At 39.5% G+C, this 7,835-nt stretch overlaps 1 protein-coding gene across 1 annotated transcript in view; it reads right to left on the minus strand.

Annotated features, from left to right (window-relative positions):
* Positions 1-7,835, minus strand: part of LOC102203595 (protein sprouty homolog 3) — a 15,931-nt gene that overhangs the window by 2,209 nt on the left and 5,887 nt on the right. The gene's annotated exons all lie outside the window — the stretch shown is intronic.

Raw genomic sequence — 7,835 nt, forward strand, 5'->3', positions numbered from 1 at the left:
TCATTTGTCTGTGATTGGCTCAACTCTGCCAGCTAAAGATTTTAGACTGATTTATTGAGGTACATTTTCACTGAGCAAAATATCTCACCATAAAAATACTTTATTTCAGAAAACCATCTGATAAAAATAAAGTAGGCTACTCTGAGTTTCGGTCTGTGGTTCCAATCAAGCAGCAACCACAGCAAAATGCTGAGGCCAGTGCAGAGATACTTAAAGACATGTATTTCCTTAAAAGCTACCAATATATGCCAGTAAGTAGCTTATAAAAATCATCTGCTTTCCTGTAACAGTTTCTTTACAAACTATTTTCAGAGGAAGCACTTTCTAGAAACAAGGTTCTTGTGTATGTAAATTATAAGTATGTGAGCTATTTGGAGCACCACTAATAAACCTTGTTTATCCTTATGCACATTTTTTTGCATAGGTTCACTCCAGTGGACCGGTTTTACCTCATTTAAACCATCAGCTTTTAGATTTACAGTTATTGCTTCAGTTCATTGAAATTTGTGGGTATTTGTTTATGTGCAGCTCTCATAAGGTCCTGCCACAGGATTTCAGCCAGGCTGAGGTCTGGACCTTGACTGGGATCATAGTCCTTTCTCAAACTTTAGCTGTCAGACAGATGAACTCACATTTGACTCTTGAATAGTATAAAGAGGTGTTCATGATGAACGCAGTGACTCAAAGTGCCCTGGTCCTGTGGCTGCAAAATAAGCCAAATCTTCATCTTTTTATCACAGTGTTTGAAAGTTGCTATGAGGTGTTCAGGGTTTAGTTTTCTCCAAATGTATTTCTTATGGCCAGAGATTTCCACATTGGTCCAGTAAGTCCAAAGAACGTTGTTCTAGACGTTTTGTGGTTTGTTCAGATGTAACTTTAGAGAGAAGAGGCTTTTTTCATGGCAACAGCTTTAAATAAGGCATACAGACTCTTTCTCTAGTTTCACTGTTATGAATTTAACCTTTTAAATGCTAACTGAGGCCTGTAGAGCCTGAGATACAACTCGCTGGATTTTAGTACTTTATCAAAGTGTTGGACAATCTGACCTTGGGATAAATTTGATGGGACATACACTCCTGAACGCTTGAAAACAGGAAAATGTCTGAACATCTCCTTTTATAGAGGTACAGTTAATCAAGCCTATTTGAACAGAAGCACCTGGCTGCTAGTTACCCTTTTATTTCCAATGGAAACTGTAAAGCACTGGTAGGCAACTCCAGGCCTCGAGTGCCGGTGTCCTGCAGGTTTTAGATCTCACCCTGGGTCAACACACCTTCATCAAATGATTAGTTCATTACCAGGCCTCTGGAGAACTTCAAGACATGTTGAGGAGGTAATTTAGCCATTTGAATCAGCTGTGTTGGATCAAGGACACATCTAAAACCTGCAGGACGGAGGCCTTGAGCTCTGGAGTTGCCTATCAGTGCTGTAAAAGGTCTTACAGGACGGGATAGAATTAATTTCACGTGTATTGTATTTGTGATAACATAATGCATTTTTTGTTAAGGCTTTCTTCTTTAAAAATTTAGAGTGGCCCTACAACCAGTAGGATGTAAGAGTGGAAGGAACAGATTAGCAACTATCAAGGTAAGAGTAAGGGAGGTGTCTGCCACTAAATAAATCTTTATGTCCTCTTGAATTAAAGAATAAAAATATGAAATGTGACTGGGTAATCTTTGGAGGGTGTTAATATATCTGGTTAACCTGCCCGAGTAAAGTCTGTATGGGAAACACTGGTATAAAATGACATGCATTGTGTTGCATACGCATTCAAATGCTGAGTAAGCCACTTCTTTAAAAGTTAACGTACATTTGCTTGGAAGTGCAGTAAATGCATGATTATACTATATTAAATTAAAATGTCTGAATATAGATTAATATGCCACTGATTTGATTTCCTGTTTGAACACCAGAGACAGAACGCTGTTGCTTAATTTAGAGGAAAAATGCTCGGTTCTTTGTGTTTGTTTGTGATAAAGCAAGCAGCCAACATATATATACACACACACACACACACACACACACACACACACACACACACACACACACACACACACACACACACACACACACACACACAGCTATATCCTCACAGAGAAATGGCAGTCTTGCCAAGTGGCCAACGGGGAGAGATCACTGGCTCACTCCTCACATGGGGCCGGCCCTCTTAGAGAGTAATGAGGCCAAATGGAAATGCGTTTAAAGCAGCTCAGATCATGAGATTAGATAGAGCATGGAGGTAAGAGGAAGCAGAAGCAAATGTGTCTCTTTAGCTGCATCCATATGCATTTAGACTTATTTCAAAAATGTTTCCTCTATTAGTGTCCACTCTTCTGCCAGAGCAAAAGAAACACTGGAGATTCTTTTCTTTGGTTTTTGAAAAAGAAAACAATGCATTACACACTTTCACGAGCCTCAGATGTTTTGTTATTGTGTTATTCTGCTGGATTCTAGCAGGTTAATTATTATTAGCTGATTCTGGAATTGCAGTATTGTCCTGCAGATGTTAGACATGGGTGGTCGGCTGGGATTATACTTGTTGGGAATTGTTCTGCTTTCATACTCAAATGTATTAAAGACACTGAGGCATGGTCATGTCTATGCAGCTCAAAGATGCCCCTAAAATTCTGTCTCCCTGCATTAATGGCATCTTTTCCCCAAAAACTAGTCAATTATCTTTAGAGGACTGCATTATGGATTTGTTTGTTGAGATGAGGAAAGTCTGTTTGATGCATGACTTCACACTTGTTCTGCCAAAAAATAAATAAATAAAAATTAAAAAGTCAGACTTAACTGAATGCCACTCATTGAGACACATATTGCCAGATGAACAGCTGATGGAAATTTATCAAACATGTGAAAGCCATAATGGCATAACACAGCACTGGTGTTGCAAATAAAGCAAGATGAGAAAATTCTGGAAGAAAGTAACTGATTGTGGGAATTCAAGTTTATGTATTTTACCACTATTACATAAGAGCATTCGTGTCTGCCGCTGTCCGAGTTTCAGCAGATGTGGAAAAAACTTTAATTTATGGTAGATGAAAGTAAAATTATTTTATGAATTAAATATTCTGTGATAATAGGCTACACAACCTTTTGCACTTACTTTAATTGCAGTAGCACGTGATGCTTTCTTTTTAAATAATGGTCCAAAAACCTAAATGATTCAGTCTACTGCCATGCCTCTCTCATAAGCAGTAGACTGCTTGAATCAGACTGCGAAATATCTCATCAGGATCTCTCATTTTGGCCAGAAAAATATGTTAAATAATTGCAAATGTTTTGGGAGTTTTTTTGTACTGTTTTGAGTGCCCAAAAGTTAAATAAAAAGGAGTAAAAAAGAGAAGTGGATACTGAAAAAGGCAGTGCAGACACAGTAATGGAAGAGCAAACAGATGTAGGGATGATAGGATGGTTGAAACCCAAGAATGGCAATCCATCACTGTGAGAGCAGGAGAGGTGATTAGCAAGAATACAAAATACACTTCCTGTCCTCCGTGCCAGGAGACACCTTTGAGCAAACAGCAAACTGTGGCAGCCCAACCCTCTGGCTTTTCTATATAGCCCCCCCCGCTGTGCCCTGCTTCCAGAAATCCAGCCATAAAGCAGTAAAGCAGCAGATAAGGAGGGCCAGGTTGTTTGGATGAGGATGCATTTTCAAATTAGTCTGAGGAGAGAGAAGAGGACCTGGTGACTAATCTCATCACAGAGCAGTGGCCGTGGCTCGCTTATACTCTGCTCGCCTATCACACCATCTAATTGTTAAAAAAGAAGAGGCCTGCCAACTATTTCCATGACCTCATATTATTTACTCTTTCTGGTCGTGCCTACTATTGCCCCCCTCTAATATGACATACTTACAGCAAGTAAAATCAGAAGGCTTGAAACTATAGAGTTTGAATGTAGAGTTACTGTAGGACATTTTCAACAAATTCGACAAGCAGTTGAACGACTCACGATTTTCAGAATAGATTTCTTTTCTCTGTTGCATGATATTGTTAGGTTGTAGACAAAGAAACAATTAAAAACAAGAGTTTATTTCAGAACTAAAACTTTGTCCAAAGCTTCTATTTTATGATTAAATTCCACCATAGACTGATGTTTATTGCTGCGATGAAGACTGATGGAAATCTTAGTGAAGTAAATAAGCAGCTCTACAGGTAAGCATACACTTTTAATACAATTATTGTTTCTAGGAAGATTAGAGAGGAAAATATTGTCTGTTTTAAAGGCCCTGGTATCATAATCAACACATGGCCTTTATGCATGCAATCAGCTACTCTGATTGGCTGAGCTGAGATTTCCTGTTGTTTTCAGTTGTGATGCTCAAGCTGTGTCCCAATTCAGGGTCTGCACGCTTGACGTACGTGCACTACGGTGCGTACTATAAGTACGAGAAGTGCGGAAGTGAGAGGCTTGTGAAATGGGACGGTATACGCTTCGTCGCGCTGTTCAGGTTGCCTAGCAACCACGATACTAACCGCGAGACACGTTACATACAGCTTTGTTTGATAGAAATGAAGGAGAAAAATGTTTTGTTGGTCATTCATTTTTGTCATGACATCACTTTGATTAGCTGAGTATCTGAGGCTGAGACCACGGGACTGTAAAACATGATTGTTGGGCTTCATTTCTGTGCTGAACAGTCATTTAAGATTAGTTAGTAAATAACAATTAGTTAATGTTGTTCATGAGACTAAAGTCATCTCACTGTGGTAATGTAAATATAATATGGCCAATATTATAGTATTGTCAGATTATTATTAGATAGATAGATAGATAGATAGATAGATATCACTGACTTTCAGCTTGTTGTGTTTGTTTCGCAAATTTGTGTTAACTGCAAGAACCTAAACCCACGGACTTGGAGACAGGGGAACATGGGGAAATGCAAAACACTAATGAATTTTAGAGTTTCAGGACTCTATAGCAGCGCGCTGCATCACACCTTTCATCAAACACTTTGCTATTCTAGTAAATTTAGAATAATTGAAAATTTGGATCACATGCTTTCCTGATATTTCGTGATCCTAAATAAGATGGATGTTCCTGGGTAACTTGATGCACGTTTGTGGCTTATACTGAACTTCCATGGCAAGAAGCACCGTAATTGTTTTATAATCTATCTGGTTCAGAGTAGAACAGGGATTGGGGATTTTTGTGAAAATTGTGCTCGGCAGCATAAGAACAGGATAAGAACAAGTATCATTGTGGACATAGGGACAGAAAAACAATCAACAGGAACAGGAGACGGACAGAGAGGGTTAACAGTATGAATACGCGGTTTGTTTTGGCACGTTTTTGTTTCTTTCCTTTTCTTTTACCATGATGAATTCTCCAAACATTGCATAAGTAACATAAACAATGGATGTCAATGAAGCAAACCAGCCTAAAAGAAAACAGTCATAGGGAGCTGTTGTTTCAAGAGGCCGTCAGCGGTAACCTGAGGATGGACCTCTGTGCTAGGGGAGTATCAGTAATGACTGAGCCTGTGCCCTGGGACACACACACACACACACTCCTCTATCACACATTTCTACAAAAACGCACACCACACACTGATCTACACTGCTGCCCAGTCGTTTCTCATACTGCCATGTTTAAACTTCAGTGCAGTCTTTCTGTATCATTGATACACATAAAACAGGAATTCATATTTTTTTCTTTTATTGCCTCATATGTTTTCATGGTTGTGATGTAGGTAATCACACAGGAAGGTTTTTTCATATCTTTAAACCTTCATATACCAGGAAGCAGGAAGTCTGTGTTTTTCTCAGTGCAATTAGACATGAAGCAAAGACTGCCTGCTGCGAGTTACATTATCCTAGCAGCGTTTTATCAACTAAGTCAGAAACACTAAAGTCATCACTTTTTGTCCAGGTGACAGCCATCCATTAGAGAACAGGACAGTAGACAATGATAACAATACTATAACATAAGCTTATTTGTTTGAAACCTCTAAATATTATCATTAACAGTTGGCATATTGTACTTCTGGCATTGGGTTTAAGAGCTGACCATCACTGTTTGGATGCGGTCTATGCTAAGTGCGCTTCCAGAGTTTTATAAACGCTGAAAAAAAGTGTTTAATGTTGAAAACCCATTTGCCTCATAAAATCAAGAGGAAAAAGAAACTTGTAATTAGTCCTGATTCCTTGTCTGCTCGCTGACTCTCTGACTTCCGCTGAGTCTGGGCTCGACCTGCTGATGGTCGATGGAGTTTAATGGATAAGGCTTTGTTGCATCTCCCCCTAGATGACATCATGGTTTCTGGCTATTTTAGAACTGACTGCAGTGACCCTTTGCCTCGAAATGAGGAGGGGTTGCCCTCTCCTCACGTCTTCTTTCCTTTCTTCTACTTCCTTCTGTCATATCTTCCCCTATCTTCTCTGCTCCTCTCGCTCCCAAATGTCACCTTCACTGCAATCCCTCCACCTTCTCTTTCATCCTCTCACTGCTCTCCTGTCCTTGTTACTCCTTTAACGTTTTGCGAGGTGTTAGAAATTGTCTTTCATGAAAGATGCTATCAAGCGCTGACTGTTGTGGTAAACAATCTGTTAGTTTACATAAATACATTTTGGGAAATTATCCTTTTTTTCAGCAGAGAAGATCAATATTGATTTAATGTTTGTGCCAATATGCCACTGAGCCTGAATATAAGAAGGGAAACCTCCAACTCCAAACAGGGGCATAGCCAGGATTTTAAGCTACATCCACACTGGAAGCAGTTCAGACCAACATGGCAAACAGAGACCATAGAAAGACATACATATAGATATTTGGCAACTTCAGGCAACTATGGGGGAACTACTTGCTGGGGATGTGAAGTGAGCGTGACCCAAGATAAACTTTTCTCAACTTTTAGGCAAGTGACTGAAGCAACTACCAGTGAGTTTAAAGAAAGCCACTGATAGTAATGTGTGCAGGTAGTAAATACAGTAAAGTGACCAGCAGTCAGGTTCAACGCGATTAACAACTCGTGTGGCCAGAACTTCAGAAGTACAGGGATCAAGAGTCGGCCCCACGTTTCAGAGAGAAATAAAACTACACTTGGTAAAAGTGTTCAGAAAAAAAAAATGTGTATATATATATATATATACACACACACACACACACATAGAGAGAGAGAGTTGTGTAATCATTTGTACGCATGCTAAAAATCCACATAAGTACACCACCATAACCAAAAAAAACCATACTGAACCTTTCAGGCAACATCAGCCTGGTTGCTTAAATGAATCTCTGCGTTCATTGTTGATGCCTTGTGGGCGACACAAAGTCTCACTCTGTACTTCACTTACTTGGAGCTTGTCTTGTTGGAGGAGGGCGATTTTTACCCCTCACTTTTCCTTACAACCTGCATCTTGTTTGCTAGAAGAAAAAAAGTACTCATTTAGAGAACATGTTGACAGTCGCCAAGCAATACTTTTGACCTCATATAGTTTAATAAAAAAAGGTTGAGTATTATCAAAAGTCTTATCCAGGAGAATACATTCTGAACACCTGTACGGAGATTGCTAGTCACGCAAAACATAAGAATTACGAAATTAAACGTAAACTTGGAATTCCTTTGTAAACCAGTGTAGCATTTGTCATTTTGACACACTGTCCACACACTTTGACACACTTTTCTGCTCAGGTATAGCCTTACTGTGGATAGTCTGTGCAGGTGTGAAGGCGTTAGCGCGGTTAGATCGTTAACGCGTTAGCGCCATGCAGCCCCACACACGGGGCGATCTGTGCTAACTCGCTAACAGAGATATGCCATGTTAATGCAGTTATGCCGTTAACGTCATTTTAACGAGATTAACGCTGACAGCACTTATTATAAT

This window comes from Pundamilia nyererei, unplaced genomic scaffold (genome assembly GCF_000239375.1).
Source record: "Pundamilia nyererei isolate P.nyererei 1_Seehausen unplaced genomic scaffold, PunNye1.0 scaffold00015, whole genome shotgun sequence".
NCBI lineage: Eukaryota > Metazoa > Chordata > Actinopteri > Cichliformes > Cichlidae > Pundamilia > Pundamilia nyererei.